This window comes from Falco cherrug, chromosome 11, assembly GCF_023634085.1.
Source record: "Falco cherrug isolate bFalChe1 chromosome 11, bFalChe1.pri, whole genome shotgun sequence".
Taxonomy (NCBI): domain Eukaryota; kingdom Metazoa; phylum Chordata; class Aves; order Falconiformes; family Falconidae; genus Falco; species Falco cherrug.
Genome location: NC_073707.1, coordinates 25,953,441 through 25,970,325, shown reverse-complemented (window position 1 = coordinate 25,970,325; position 16,885 = coordinate 25,953,441). Strand labels below are relative to the sequence as shown.

The following is a 16,885-nucleotide window of genomic DNA, read 5'->3' as shown; positions in this document are numbered from 1 at the left end:
CAAAACTTCATAAACCAAATAAACAACACAGCACAAATATTTAAGATTTCCAAGCAAAGACCACTTCTGTAAATTTCAACATTTTAACTGGCAACAAAGCATTTCAGACACTGAAACAAATGACTGGCTCAGACTTTAAATGGTTCGTTTTTCTGTTCTCCTGAAACATGCATGGCACTCAAATTATAACTGAGCAAACGTACATATTCCTAGCTACTTTGGGGGAGGGGGGGAAACATTAAATTTAAATCTTTTTGCTTAACCCAGCACTAGAAAATTGTCAGCCCTGAAAATTAGTTTCACAGAGCCTTAATGCATCTGAAAATGGCTTACCTGCTAAACATGACAACCAAATTTCGAAATAAAGGGAAACCCTTTCCCTCAACATGCACACTAATATTTTTCTTTCCTGAAGGTTGGATCATTTCCAGAGAACCTGAATTGACTTCAATGGAGCAATAATATATTTCTGACGAAGAACATGTAGACTGCCTCAGAATACAAGAAAATGGTTCAACTAAGAAAGGGCTTCACTCAGCTTTTCTAAAAACACCCAAGGATCACACTTAAAAGTGATTCCTTTTTAACAATTAAGGTTTGACTACACCAACAGCTATATGTGCTAATATATAGATATGCATTACACTAAACAGGAATGAGACTCTTTCTGGAGTCATTCCAAAAAAATGTGAACACACTATAAATCCACACTTTTAACTCCAAGTCATGTTACCTAGCAAGTGTAAATATGTTCTTGCAAAGTTTAAGGGATTTATTAAAGTGCTAGCAGGATTTTCTTTTTAAATTAACCAGAGGATACTTCTCAGTATAAAGTATGGTGAAAAACAAAGTCACAACACAAAAGCACTATTTACAATAGCAACATACAAATATATACAACTTTAAGTACTATTTCCACACTGAAGAAATTTCCCAAAATTAAAACACTCCCTAAAATTTCATTTTCCAGCAGATTAAAAATATCCAAACACCACATGCAAACAAGCCAATGTACCAGAAAGCCTGTGCTCATTCATCAGTATCGCAACCACAGCTGTGCTTGTCAGGACTGTGATGTGCTTTAGGAGACACCTATACTGCCAGGGAAAACTCTCACCAGAAAGCAACACGCTACATCAGGACTGCACATCTTGCATAAGCATTTCTCTTGACAAGACCTACAACGCTCTATCTGCCCAGGGCATGCACCTCTGACAAGGAAAATACCACCGGCTCTTAATAAAGGGCACGAAAAAAAGTTTCATATGAGCTTGTAAATTTGCTTAACTATAAATATATAAACAAGAATCATTTAGGAAGTTATTAAGGAAGACTTGCCCAAATTAAGTTGTAAGGGCATGACAAAGATCACGTCACCACTTATGCCTACTTTATATACGGACAAACCCAAGCAGCCAAGACAGTATGCGTAACACGATCACTACATACGGAAAGGCTGGTGTCAGACTGGCTTAGCTACTAGCTGGCCTACTGCAGTCTGCAGAGATTCTGTCTGATAGCAAAACCGATATAAAAAGCTCACAGCCCACCCCTGCCTATTATAGATAGGTTGGTTCCTATGGATAAGCTATAGTTTACTGCCACCTTCATGGTAACAACGCAGGCATTTCTGGACTCACACTGGTTCAGTAAAACCACTTGGATTTTAACACCCTCAAAAAACAGCAGTAGGTTTTAACATAACATAATGCTTCCTGAGTTGATGTTTGTAGGACCAATAAACCACTGTACTGGCATGGCAGAGAAGTCAATAAACCATGACAGGATAGAAACTTATGTCCAGACAGGGAGGTTCCCAGAGCTCTACCTGTAGCTTTTGTTGTGTGCCTCCCCTTCAGCGAGAGCAGGGTCAACTTATGGGTCTCACCACCCCCACTCCCACCTCCACCACCTGGAAAAGCAGCTGCTTGCATAGCTGTGCTCTGAAACCCAGCCGTGAAGCGGCTCCACCTAGAAAGTTCAGCCTTTCTCCACCCTCAAAGAGCTGCCAGGGTCTGGAAAAAGTGCAGGTGTTTTAAAACTTCATACAAGGTTGCCATTTCCGCATTATGAAGGACACAAGCATGCCTAACTTTATGAACCAAGCAGCCAGATTTCAACGTGATTCTTCAACCAGTATGGGCACTATCGAAAAATACTTCCAGTGTGAAGGGCCATATTTTGTCCAACATAAAAGAAAACCAGAAGACGAGCACGAAACCTACAAATACAAAAGGAACACCTGCTTAAACCAAAAACTCCCAAGTAAGCAGAGGCTGAAAAATAAAATAAAAGCCACGTTACAAGACACAGCCTTTCACCAGATCATCTCAGGGCACTGAACTGGTCTGAAAAAACTCCTGTTAAGTATTAAATCACTGGTGCATGGGTAAATTTGTTAATCCATTTGCTAAGGTCACACAGTGGCAGAAATAGCAGATAATCCTGACACCAGCTTTCTGTCCTAATCGTTATGCGGACAGAAAATCTTCAGTGATGTAAACTAAAAATAAAGTAAATGCAGTTATCTGTTACATACAGGTATACTAAGTAAACCCAGAAAAGCAAAACTCTGAGCGTGAGGAGTAGAGGTGTGTCTCTGGGGATCCACGGCATATCTAGACAAGCCTATGAAAATTCAGAGAATTTATAAGCAGAAAGTAATTCCATAATTCCCTCTATTCGAGCAGTCCCTATGAAGGGACTGTGTAGACAAACTGCAGCCGTGCTCAAAAAAAAAAAAACGAAACTGAAAACCATAAACATTAACCCACAGGATATATTCCATTACTACCCACATTAGGACACCAAAAACTTGCCATTTACGCTGTACTGAAATGAAAGCATAATTTTACAGAGTACCTGTAAGCCACCAAAACCGGGGAAGCCTAATACCAGAGGCTGACTGACACACAGCTGACATCATCGACACACAGTTAAGGCAGCTATGACAATTTCTACTGGCTTTAGTGCCATTGCCTATGAAACCATCCTGGTAACGCCTGCAACGGCGCTCTGACAATTCAAGACCATTTTGCTCTTGTACTGGTATAAAATACACCAAAGCACCAAGTTTCCAAGACTATTAGCCAACAAAGAGAAAAACTTATTCTACAAATTAAAAATACTGAACCAGACAGCAAGCATTATTAAGATGTACTAAAACAAACAACACAATAAAATGACTGTAGGCAGGGAATACTAATCTTCCAGTTCTTCCTCCGGCAAAACTCACAGCAATTTCAATGGGATTCTCCCCCAGATACGGCTGGATGACTACATCCACAGCCTTCACGTGCCAAGTTTGCTCCTGCAGTCAGTCTCTATTGCATCCATCTTAGCAACACTACTTGCACCCTGATTACAGGGACTTATAAACAGCAAGAGTACTTAAAGGTGATCCACAAAACTGACTCCAGTAGAGATGAGGTACACTATTTTCATCTGAAGTGTCAACAGACTTACAGTTGAAAGACTTGCAAGCAAAAATCTTTTACTGACTTCTCCAAAGCACACCTTGCATTCTCTCTGTCCCAAGCACGCCTATTGCAGAGCCAGAATACAAGCCTGCTATCCATAGGTTTCGCTGGACAACAAGGTAGGAGAGTGTTTATGATGCATTAATCTCTTCCGTTTATTTTCTTAGGTTCTGGACAAGAAGACACCAAGCAAAACTCAATCAAGAGTATTTCACATATTATGCAGTTTCTAAATGTGAACACTTTAAAGATGATCTTTCAGCTCCAAAGTCGCAATTCCGCACACTCACTTGTGCAGCACAGGACAAAGGCGCCTGTGCACACGTACCAGCTCACAGGCTCAAAGCAGTGTTTGTTCACCCAGAACAATGGGGCATGTGACTTGTCAACACTACCCACAATAAAAGCAGTAAGACTGCCACTGATTTCACGATGACTGACTTTGTTTTCACTAATTTTAAGTCACAATGCCAACAAAAATTTATTGCATAAAACCCTTTCTTTTAAGAAGCCCGAAGACAACCTCAGTGTGCTGAGGTGTGCTCAGACTTCCCCAGCTTTTCCACATTTGTACTAACCACTCACACCAACTCTCCCCAAAGCCTCCCTCTGACTTTATCAAGAGCTGGATCAATAAGCCAAGCTTATTTTTATCAAATAATGGCACTGCCAAACTTTGTCCTCCCCGTTTTCTACCCTGCGTGCCTGCCCTAGCTACCCCCTAGCTCGCAAGCAGGCCCCTCGCTGACCTCTGCCCGCACCCCACTTGGTGCCAGCAGCACAGCCTGCAAAATGGGACCTCCTCAGCACTTCGGCAGGTTTCGCTCCACCAGGGACCGGGGCTGCACTGCCCAAACCCACCTAACCCCCTGGGCTCAAGAGGGCTACAACGCATCAAGTCCTGTACGTAAACTTAACTGAAGTTAGGAGGAACAGGAAGAAAGCAGAGAAAACCCAGAGAACAGAAACAAAAAGGCACCAATTTGGTTTAAAGAACTGACACAAGAACAGGTAGGGAGAATGCAAAAGAAAGGCTAAAATGACAAAAAGAAGAGAGAAAGCCCAGGGGAAAAAAACAGGCAGCGGGAGATAAAAAAAAAAAAAAAAAATCAAACAAAGCCTTAGGAAGGGATAATAATAAGATGATGCAAACTTTCAGGACTGAGACAAAACACCCTGGTATTGTACATTAATTTGCCGCATTCACTCTACAGCACAGACGAGGAAGCAGAGCCAAGCAGAGGAGAGGGATGACCACACTGACCATTGGAAGGGGTTAATTTTAGAAAGAAAAGATGCAGTACAATCTTGCACCACTTGTCTTTTAATTATGAAGGGGGAGGCTTAGGGGGTTATTTTAATCACACAGAACAGCAGTAGGCCCAACAGCACCAGACTAACAAATACAAGTAGGCAGCAATAGGCACACAGAAGTACATTACAGTTCCAAACTTTCACCATTTACAGTAAGGTTAACGCAAACAAAAACTGACTAACCTGATCTCAGAACATGTGTTTTTAAAAACGGCGCATTTCTTTCTTTTCAGCTTGAAAAAACATCGTTCCACAAGCAGGTAGTTACAAACCACAGCTGGGAAAGTGGGAGGCACATTAAGCACGCAAGTAAGATTTTACGTACTCTAACACCACCAATGCAGCTTTCTGGAACACTTCAGCGATGTTCAACACACACAAGCCTTGCTGCTGGCACAACAGAGGATCGCAGCCTACATAATGGACATACTCTTAGCCGGAGTCTGACACTGCATTTCACATACCCTCCAAGCCTCTCATATGAAGTCATCCTTAGCGTCAAAGAACAAGTCAAAACACATCAAAAGTGTTTTCCCTGGCTACCTCTTGAAGTTTCCATCCCTTTATCCTTCATATATATAATCTGGTTTTTAATCTTAGCATTTCTGTCAATACACACAGGATCTTTAAAGCGCAGTTTTGTGCCCCAGTACATACAAGCAACCAGTTATCTAACACAGGACCCCAGCTGAGTCTCAGTGCCTGGGATAATGACGGGAGACTGACGGGAATATACAGTTTGGTGCTTCTACAACCAGCCCTCAGAACCACACAGAGAGCAGAGGGCTAATTTTTAAGACATAAGCAATGACCACCTATTTCACCAGCAAGTAATATCCCTGAGAGCGTTGTGATGCCCAGGCACCTCAACTGCATGACCCAACAGCCAAGGAGGCTTTCTGGTTTTTTTTTTTAATGGAACAGGCTCTTAGAACTTAATTTCTAATGTATTTACTGTGTACTCTGTGTATTGAAAGAATCTTACAAAGGGCCCTGATGAACTAGAAATAAATAATCCATATCAAAATAACCTTACATACATAGACAGTAGAGGAACCAACTAACATGGACTTTGCCAACAGCAAGATAAACAGACTGATATTTCTAATGTAATCAAAGGCCATTCAGAATCTACCCTGGAAGACAGTCACAGAAACACAAAGCATTTTTCTTACAACTCAAACAATTGTGAGAAATATTTACTACTATGGTGAAAGCTGTTAAAAAGAGAAAAAAAAAAAAGTTGGTTTCTATTAATCAGCTACATTTAGATACCCGTTCTTCCTATCAGATGAAGCTCACCAAAACTGCTTAGTAGGCTGTTTCATTGTATTTTTAAGTTTTATCGCAATTCAACATATTGAAGCTTCATATTCCTGACTTTTTTTCATCTTACACAGCGCTGGAAATGTACAGTCTAAACAAAGACACACCAGATTGTGGAATTTAGTTGTGCATTTGAATTAAAGTGAAGAATCAGGTACCATGTCTGCATCAGCAAAACCTTCATGTTGTACAGTGAGTACAAACCCCACTTCTTTAAACCCCTGACACAGCTAAGCCATTGCTACACAAGAAACGTTTCTAGCACAATTTATTTGATGTCAACATTAATAGATGGTTCGACCACGCTGTTCCTCATTTTCCTCCATCCACATCTGTGCTAACTTTGCTTTAAAAACACATTAAAAAGTACTAAATGTGAACAAACGTAACCCCAAAGTAAATATGTTACAGATTCACAAATATCATCATGGCAAAAATCCATATTTTTACAAAGCATTTCCTAAATAAAATTTATTGCTACGAGTCTGTATTTAGGAATGCATGTTTGTGTTGATATCCAAGCAAGAATTTCTGCACAAGAGAAGAACGTTGATATCCATGCAAAAATTAGCAGTGATTCATTGTTTAAGTTGCCTTCCTTTTACGGAACACCGCAGACTGAAGGACATACTGCCAAACTGAAAGCACCAATACTTCCTTTAACCTAATATAGGACAAATAAATACACTTCAACAGCTTCCAAATCTTGCACGTCCTACTTTTTTGACCCAGATCTCATGTTATTTCCCCCATAGGTCTATGCAATATCAAACTATTTTTTTTTCCCCCCACAAATTTAGACTTAACCTAAAAGAGGAAAAATTCTCATCATTTCTGTGAGCTAAACAGACTGGGAAGCAGGGAGGGAGGGTCAGACAGGCAGACTCATCTCTGTTAAGGTCAACCGGTATTTTAAGGTAAAATTTTCAGCCACACTTAACACTTTCCCTGCTGCTGAAACTAATGGCAAAAATTCTTATTTGTTCCAACAGGACTGCAAGTTTGACCAATATCAATGATGAATGAAAAAATAATTATATCTTTTTATTACTATTTCTACAAAGCAAGAAACGTATTTTCAGAAGTCATGCTGACACTTGAGCATTACTCAGCCTGTCCAAAAAACACAAGAGAGCTATAAATCTTGTTATTCCTCTCCTTGGCCAGCCTGGACAACTTCTTGCAAGGAATCACACTGTCTCTTCTTTGCCTGGTACTTTTAGGCAACCATGAGGGGACTGAAATTCACCTCACGTGTGCTCACCATCAGGTGAATTCCCAGCTCTGAGTTTGCCAGCAATAGGTCACCCATGTGAAGAGCCTGAACTTTTAACACTGTTAATGTCAAATGGATGCAACTTTTAGGACAGGTTATATTTAGGGCTCTAAACCTTGACAATTTCTGTGGTTTTGGCACTGGGCACAGTATTTAGCACCACATTTTCATGAATAGTAAATATCTGACCCTTCACTCGTAACCTTGGAAAAATGCTCCATGAGTAGGCTGTACAGAAGGATCTTTTCTGTACACTCTCTACTTGCCGCCAGCAGACACGTAGCAGCATAGAGAACAGGAAAGTTTCCAGAGTCACTTTCACAGTCCTAATTCATAAAAATCTACCATCAGCCTGACGTCAGTGGGGTTCAGTGGGAGCTCTGCATGCAGCTGAGGAAGTGACTGAATCATTCCCCAAAGCCACCCATGGGTTAAAAGGAGCACTAGCATTAGCTGCAGACAGCTGCTCGCCTGCCCTGCCAGGTTGGCAAAATCATTGCCCTGCTGAGGGGGAAGGGAAGGCCTACTACTCACACCACAACAGCTAAAATTTCTAGTAACACACCTCCAGCGATTTGAAAAAACACTCAGTACGTTTGCATATGGCATATGGTTGCAGAGAGTGTCTCTGTAACACACACTTACACTGCACAGAGGTTGAACTGAATCTCAGATCATAAAAGCAAAGGAAAAACAACACCAAAAACAAAACCTCTTTGTTTCTCTGGATGATTCTGACTTTTTACTGCTAGACATTACTAATAAACATGATTGCTCCTTTGCAACATGGAGACTTAGGAATTACAACGATAAACAAAGTCTGAGTACACAGCGTAGCCTTTTACTAATACTGCTCCCAGAAAGAAACAGAAACTACACCCTCACGGGAGTTTGCAAAAGCCAGCAAACCTCACGCAAGACTTGGATTTTTAGAAACGCTAAGCACACACAGACTGCCAGCTACACATGCAACTGTGGGGACTCAGCACCTTTGAAAATACAACTATTGATATCTTACTTTACAGACGCAGATGCTAGTTTTTACTCTTAAGAAGGGTTATGTTGCACCAAGCAGACGCGCAGCACAAATCCAGGGGCCCCGCTATCCGTGCCCGCCACATCGTGCTGCGCAGCTTGGGGAGCCAAGCAAGGTGCACACAGCATCACACAGGGCCACACACAGGCACTGAACCAGCTCAAGTGCCACCAGATTGACACCCAGTCTGCTTGCATTACTCGTCCTGAGAAAAGGATGTACTAGTCTGATAGCATACCTAGGTATGCTGCTTCTGGTATTCAAGCAAACTTGTTTAGAAGAACCTTAGTATCTCCACATAGCACTGAATTACACCATGCACTCTTACATTCAAAGACCAAGTGCAGACTCCAAAAGATGCTGAGTACACTGGCTGAGACAATTCTGTAAAACTTCTGCTTATCACTTCAGAGCTGCTTTCAGTATTTTCAGAAAGCTACACCAATTCACCAAGCCTTTTTATTATAGTCTCAGACATCCTTCTAGCAATCAGCTCATCCAAGAAAGCAAGCAAGCAGGAGTAAGCTGCAACACCAGCAATTTCGCTCCTTGGCTAGCCAAGCCAGCTAGATCCTACACACCCGACTGGTGCATGCATTTTCCCCTGTGGTTCCACATCCTCCAGCTTGGAATGACCACTTACTTCTTATCAAGGAAGAATTTTTCTTTAAGTCTCCTTATTGATATAAAAAGGAGAATCTAAAGGATGCCACAAAAAACTATGTGGTAAAGTATTAAAAAAAAAAAATAAAATCAATGTTTCAAAGGGTATGCCGAGTCACAGTTCTACAGATCCTTCAGAACCAAAGGAAAACTCAAATTGAGCTCAAACGCGGCCATTAAGACTCCAGGGCATTTTGTATAAACAATTTCAGCCTTGTTTTCATTACGAGAGGGAAGAAAAGGGCCTTCTCATCTTGGATTAGGTACTGCAAGACAGAACCCTAATGAGAAGTTCACAGTTTTCACACAAACTGGCAGAGTGATTTCTAGACCAGACTTAGTACTTCGTCACTCAACCTATCAACTCTCATGAAGTGACAGCTACGCTGCCTCGTCTTCACTACTTCTTACCTCAAGTTAGCTAATTCAATTTTGTGAAATTAAAAGAAAGCCAATATATTCCTCTACAGTTTCATATCAACAGATATTTCTCATTCCTCTTTTCATTGTCATACTTTATCTCGGAGGAAACCAATTATGAGATGAATAAAGCGGTCTCCATCTACTCTGCTTGGGATCACTGGATGAGCCTTTTTCTAGTAAAGTCATTCTTCTCATTAAGCTACTTTACAGAAATTAAGACCACCTAACTTCATACTGCAGTGCTTAGAAAGCTGCATGTATTCGGGACAGGGGTAGCCACATCAATGGCAGGAACATACAAATGGTTTCTTCATCTTCTGTTAATTTGAAGATACTACATTAACGCTGCAGTGCAACTCAAAAACATTGAGAAGAGCTGTCAATCACAGTTCCTAATGGAAAACTTTGGACACTTCTTCACCCAAGACAAACACTTAAATTTCTATTTAAAAATGAGCATGCGGTAAGTATATTCTCGCAGTAGTCACTTTTTGTAGAAGCCAAAACATGCATAATTACAGTGTGCATATACACTTTCACTTCTCTCCAACCTGCAGCTACTTGCATGAGCTGATGTTTAGGGCTTTAAATATAGCCATTATCACATGTACGCATGTGCAAACACACACACGCACAGGATGGTCAGTACACATAAGAGTATCACAATTCTCAATGTAAATAACATGAATTAGATTAAAAATTAGTTGTACTTCAGTATGACACCTTTCAGTATCACAGTATTGGCACAACACAGTCCTGCAGTACACCCTCTCCTTGCCCTCCCCTCCAAAGCAGAGACCAGACCACTGTATGACCTGGTGGCAGGTTTGTGTCTATCCCTTCTCCGCTTGCCAGCAATGCCTGCTCCAGCAAGGTCTCAGAATTCACATGGGCACCACAATCCTGAGCAGCTATGGGTCCGGAGGGAAAGGAAGACACAGGCAAAGCAAGCGAAAACCCAGGGGTGGGGTGGCTACCTCTTGAGACTCCAGATGAGCAGAGGAACAGTATTAGGGAAGAAAAGGTGTCAAGCCTGCCACTGCCTCAGCCCTCCCCAAAACACTCAACAGTGCTGTGATACCAAAAAAGTAACGGTGTCATGAAAGATCCACATCCTATTGCCCACCGCTAATAGAAAACACACTTAACTTCTGTGAGCAACTTCACAGACATCTGCAGAGCTTATTCAACCGAACTAGACCGCTGATGTTCACAAAGTTGTGCGTGTTTCTTTACAGGACTTCCTGACTTCTGCACAATCACATCCTTGTAGGATGTGGGTCTTTACTGCCACTACAAAATTTATAACAGCAAACACATTCTGACTCAAATGTGAAGTCCATGTTAAATTAAATTCCAGAACCCAAATCGAGTTAGGTAAAATAACTCAGTTTTCTTTGCATTATTCAGATCTGTTCTTTCTAACTAAAAAGCATTACCTGAAAATAACATTATCAACAATTCTGACCATTTCCCCTAATCCATCCAGAGCCTCTTTATGCTTAGGGCTGTAGCACTTTTTTGAATCAAACTCCTTCATGATGGGAAAATGACTATGAAGTATTGCTCTTGGGTACTCAGCACCCATGCCTTACAACTTCAAAGCATTACACAAACATCAATACTTACTATATAGAGAGTAAAACTGGAAAAAGTATTCATATAAAAAAAACAAATGCACAGGAAAAAAATCATAACTACCTGTTTGAAGGGGAAAAAAGCTCAAGCAACAGAATCTCCTGTAATTAGTGCATTCTTTACACTACACACATCCATTATGGCTGTGCATGTGTAAATGAACAAAAAACATAAACTCTTGCACAGTCTTAAAAAATTTAAAAAGCCCGAAAGCCAAACCCCAGCTCCTTTCATACATTTCAATTACATTTCCTTCCCCTTTCCTCGTGGAATGAGACCTAAGTATTTTCCAGGTGTTCTCAGTAACAGTTTGGGAGGCATGCCACCAAGTTCCCAAGACACTACCCCGCGAACCCTGTTCTCACGGAGACAAATCCACCTTCCCCTAAGAAAACTTCAGACAGTGACAGTGTACAGGCTCAGGTAATGTTAGGTAAATAATACAGTATGTTGCTATTCCTTTAGATCTTAACCAAAAGCAAAGTGGGAAAAAAAAAAATCACTACAAGAAACCACAGAAAGTTTACTATGATCACTTGCAGGGCACCACCTGCACCCTAAGCACCACCACCGTAACAGCGCAGCCCTTTTTTATTATGGCCAAGAGGAACAAAATCCTTCATATGCTCAGCCACAACCCACTTGCTTAAAAATTCAAAGACACACAACAGAGTTTGCAGAACCAGCCGTCATTTGAAATGTATTCTGAAAAGATGGTTAACACACGTGTCCGAAGGAAGGCCCCAAACCCAGCATAAGCCTCGTGGGGACAAGCCTTCAGGTTGCTCACAGCAAGACAAGGGCCCAAAACTGCCCAGTGCACCCAAAAGTTCAGGAACAACTCAACACCCAAACATCAAATTTGCAAATGGTGCCCTCTCCCTCGGAGGGACACAAACCACTACCACAGTAAACACTCAGCAGGTACAGGCCACCAACACCAAAGGACCTTGTTAATACGCTCAACATGCTCAGACATTTATTTTAGCACCACAGGATGGGATGTCAGACAAGCCCACAACATATATATATATACACTTTTTTTTTTTTTTAAAGCAACAAAGAATGGGTTCTCCTGATCATGCCTCTCATGCTTTAATAATAAAGAAGGAGTAAGTTTTGTGATCCCCCCCATAAATCAGTCCAGAATTTGATTTACACAGACAGGAAAACGAGGAAGTTGAGCACACTGGAGAGTAGTAAAAACTTCACCAGCAAACTTCACTTTCCTACACTGCGACCTACAAACCAAACTTTCCTCCAGACTCACGTGTCATCTGCAGCAACGAGCCTCTGCCATAAAGCACATATAAAGTTTGCTGTTCTGGGGGATAAAGCAAAAAGACAAGCGAGGGGAGACTTTTATTCTGTCAAGCTGCCTTAAAAGGAAATTCGGTGATGAAAGATTAAATTCACCTGGAACAACACGATAGAGTTAACCCTTTCGGGGGTACAACAATAATAACAAGGCACATCTTGCGGGACATACAGCCTCTTACCGCGAAAGCTACACATTGCATCAACCGTGCAAGCCTGTCTAGAAGGTGCAATGCACGGTTTGCACCAGGATTTCGGACAGGCACAAGCCCAGGAAGGGAGAGCCCCTGGGAAGAGCAAAAAAACCTGATTTTTTCCCCCAAAGCGCTCCCTGCCATCACCGGGTATTTCACGTTCGGCCCTCAACTTCACAGCAAAACTGATCAATAACTTGGGTGATTAGTCCTGGGGGAGGGGGGCAAACACCGGGTCCCCCCCAAAGAACGGCCGGGCTGGGCTGGGGCCCCTCCCCCGCTCGTTGGAGTTCACCCCCAGCCCAAACCCCAACCCCCCCCCACCCCCGCTTTCCCCCAACTCCCCTCCCCCCCCATAAGTAAATATGCGGGGAGGGGGAGGGGAAGGCGCTTCTCCACACAAATCAGGCTAAAAATAGGCCGCTCGCCATGGCTCCCGTGTGCCATTCGCTGCCGAGGCCGCCCCCCCCCCCCCCCCCAATATTAAATCCTTTTTAAAAAAAAAATGAGCCGGGTGGGGGGAGGGGAGGCCAGCAGCGCGGAGGGGGGGGGAGGGGAACAGGGGGTGCCGTTTGCTTCAAAAATAAAAAAAAAAAGCACACCAAAAAAACACCACACACACATCCCCCAGCCCAGGGGAGCCCCCCCGCACCCCACTAGCATTATTAAAAATAAAACCACACAAAAAAGGGGGGGAGGGGCTGGGCTGAGGAAGAGGGGGGGCCGCGGCGGGCGTTAGGTGCCCATCCCCCACCCGCCTTCAACCGCCACAGAGACAAACGGGGCGACCCCCACCACCCCCGGCCCCTGCCCGCCCCGGCCCCGGCCCCGGCCCGCTCCTTACCTGGCGAGTGGCGGCGGGGCGGCTGCTCCCCCCGGCCTTGAGAATGGAGAAATCACCCTTGTTTGTCTCTCCTCCTTTTTTTTTTTTTTTTTTTTTATACAGCCATACAGATCTATATACACATCTGTGTGTGTCTCTGTGTGTGTGTGTGTGTACACACGTATACGTATCGCTAATATATATATATATATATATTTTCAGCTGAGGTGTCCACACCAAGAGGAGGAGGGGAAAAAAAAACAGGGAGAAAAAAAAAAAAACCAAACCAAAAACACCACCACACACACACAGGAGGAGGAAGAAAAAAAAATAACCAGCGAGTAGTGCTGTGATATTCAATTATATCCCGAGCCAGGGGCCGGGGGAGGGGAGGGTGGGGAGAGAGGGGGGGGGGGGGTTAGAGATTAAGTCCCGAGGAAGGAGGGGGGAGGGGAAAAAAAAAAAAAAAAAAAAAAGTAATATCTCTGTCTGTCTGTGTGTGTGTGTGTGTGTGTGTGTGATTTAGATTGAGGAGGAATTGAGGCAGAATGTAAAAGCTGTTACTAAGGGAAGGAGCCAAGCGGCTCGGAGCAGCCAGCGGCCCTCAGACACTCCGCGCGGGGAGAGGGTGGCCAGCCGCACGGAAATGGGCGCCAGAGAACGCGCCGCCGCCGCTGAGGGAAGGACGGGAAGGAAGGGAAGGGAAGGGAGGGAAGGCAGGCGCGGAGCCGGGAGGCGAGGCCAGGCGAGGAGGAGCGGGACCGGCCTGCTGCGGCCGCCCGGCAAAACAAACCCGCCGCCCTGGCAGCGCGGGGGTCGGCGGCCGGGGCGGGGGGACCCCTTCCCCTCCCTCCCCCGCGCCCCCCCCGCGCTCTCCGGGCAGGCGCAGCGGCGGCCGGGCGCGCTGAGGGGAGGCGGCGCGGGGAGCCCGCCCGCCGCCCTGGCGGGAAGGGGAGCGGGGGAGCCCGCCCGGGCCTGCTGCTGCGCGGGGCCTGCGCCCGGGGGCGGGGGGCGGTGCGGGCCGGGGGCTCCAGGGATGCCATTAATGCGCTCCGCAGCCAGCAGCGCTTGTGTAAACGCAGGACGGAACGCGGCGGGGTTACATATTTCTTTTGGGGTTTTGGGGGGTTCTTGGTTTTATGTGCAGCGTGTCGTGGTCGGCCATGGTGCCTGGCTCTCACAGCCTGCGCCGGCACCGCCTCTGCTCTGTGACTTTACCGAAAATAATCCTCTACAGTAATAATACTGTGCCCTACCTGTGTGCTGTCATTCATTTTCAGAATGGAAATGCTAGTTCTCACGTATATCGCTGGTTTGTTTATTTTTTAAGGCAAGCTTCGTTAATTGAAACCATGTTCAGCACCAGGCAGCCCTTTCCATCTTAAAATGTTTTTGCAATAGCGTTTCATGCTCTTGGGCGTTGGTCCAGCGCTCTCATGCCCGGACATTGGCACTCATGGCGAGTCCCAGTGACCACAAACCATGCGCGGATCTGATGGCAGCATGAGAAGTCACCCCTGCTTGTGCCAGAGGCGCCACACGCATAAAGCCAGGCCTGATGCTGCCGAGCTGGGCCTCCACATCACCGCACTGCTGCAGAACTTGCTGTTACTTCAGCTGGCAGAAAGGGAAAGTAGAGAGATGGCAATAAATGTAGCTCTTTTGTTTTGCCTTTTTTTTTTTTTTTTTTTTTTTTTTTTTTTTTTTTTGAGCCTGTGAACACAGCTCCGAGTTGCCGGAGCATGATGCTGGTCCTAAGGTGGAAGTTCAGGAGGTAAGGGTGGGTTTTAGTTTCAGCCTAACAGCTGGGATGTACCATGGGCAGATTTCACCTGCCTGAGCTTCACCTCACAAGCTGGTGGGACCTCAAGACTCCTTGGTGAAAGCAGATGTGTGGGTCTCTCTGGGCCTCAGATCACCTCACAGTGCTCATTTTCTTCAGGACTAGGCCCATGCACTTTTCCTTCTTTTATGAAGAACAATATTTAAATACTTGGAAAAAACAGATTACTATTTTTTTTTCATTGCAAATCATTTAATTCTGAGAAAACCCTGGGCCTTTAATCCATTTGCTTGAACAGGTCTGAGTTACGTGAGGAAACCAAAGTCTCTCTATAAAGCCAGGGAGCATATTTGTAATTGCAAGCCACTTGATGTTCAATGTTTATTTCTCTAACTATTTTTATGGCCCAAGTTGGCACCTTTCTCTTCTTGATAATAGTGTATGGGTTGTCTGCTTTAGGTATGTAGAGAGGCGATAATTGTTGAAGACCATATCCAGGCCAATTCCAAAATGTGACCACTTTGCTGAAAGTTGGGAAATCTAAAAGGCACCAAAAAAGCGGCAAGGGACTCAACAGTTTCTGGCATTGTAATCTCAGATCTGTCCATACTTCTGAAGGAGTTCAACCTCTTGATACTCCGAATGATTGATTTCACAGGTAACAGAAGATAAGCAATAACAGTGGGTGGAGGAAGGGGGAATGGGAGTGTGCACATAGCCCAAGGCAAGAGGAAGGAAGATAAGGGCCCTCTTACAGGGGACTGTGGGACACCGGGAGCCTGACCGAGGGTATGGGAGGAGCTGTGAGAAGTCCATGAAACAAGAGCTGAAGGTGTAACGTTCAGCAGGCTGTGTGAGAAACCGAGGAGGGAAAACCCCTCATATGTGCATTGTTAGGCCCACAGGAACTGCAAACACTGTCTTCCCATCCATCTGCTGAGCAGTGCCAACGTGCTGAACTGAAGTCATCTGGCTGAAGGTTTCCATGGTCTAGTGTTCTCTAAATGTTCGGTCACAACTCCAGGGTGCCAGGTCTCATTTTTAACATGATGAGGTACTCAGCTGGGTGATTACCTGAGTACACGTTCTGCTCTGCAGAATCTACAGAGTGCATTCGGGCAGATTGATGCTTTAATAATTTTACCCCATCCATTTTTTTCTGGTTTCCCTTTCTTTATGAAGGTGTATGCCCCACAGGATTGCACAAAGGCCTTACTTTCCTGATGAGCTTTAGACTTTGTAGTTCCATTGCCCAAATATGCAGCTGGGCTTAGAGTTACAGGGGCCACTTCCAGAGCGTATGAGGGTGGGAGGTTCTCACTGTCAGAGGTTTCCAAGAACAGATATTGGGTAACACAGGGCAGTTGAGCAGGTTGTGGTTTACGGCAGGTTGTTCAGTGAGCAAGCCGAGCTTAGGGAGTTGGTTTTGCCTTGAGCCGGGAGAGGCACTTTTAAACAGTAAGTGTTGTTAACATTCCCTTCCTCAAAGTCCTAGTAGCCTTCCCCAAAGTCCTAGTAGTGAGAAAGACGGGACCAAACACTAACTTTTGGGTGTAGAATTGGGGCAGGTCTGAGGTCTTGGTTCAACCATGTCTTTGAATAAAAGCATGCCT

General features: G+C 44.3%; 1 protein-coding gene across 7 annotated transcripts in view; it reads right to left on the bottom strand.

Annotated features, from left to right (window-relative positions):
* Positions 1-13,884, bottom strand: part of TBL1XR1 (TBL1X/Y related 1) — a 118,043-nt gene extending 104,159 nt beyond the window's left edge. For 2 of the 7 annotated variants that reach the window (XM_055723469.1, XM_055723464.1), the window contains exon 1: positions 13,511-13,882. The gene's annotated coding sequence lies outside the window, so the exon portion shown is untranslated. Of the gene's footprint in view, positions 1-12,425; positions 12,464-13,510 lie in introns of those variants that run through there. The other 5 variants (XM_055723468.1, XM_055723463.1, XM_055723471.1 and 2 more) reach the window with 4 other exon arrangements.
* Positions 13,885-16,885: the final 3,001 nt, after the last annotated feature.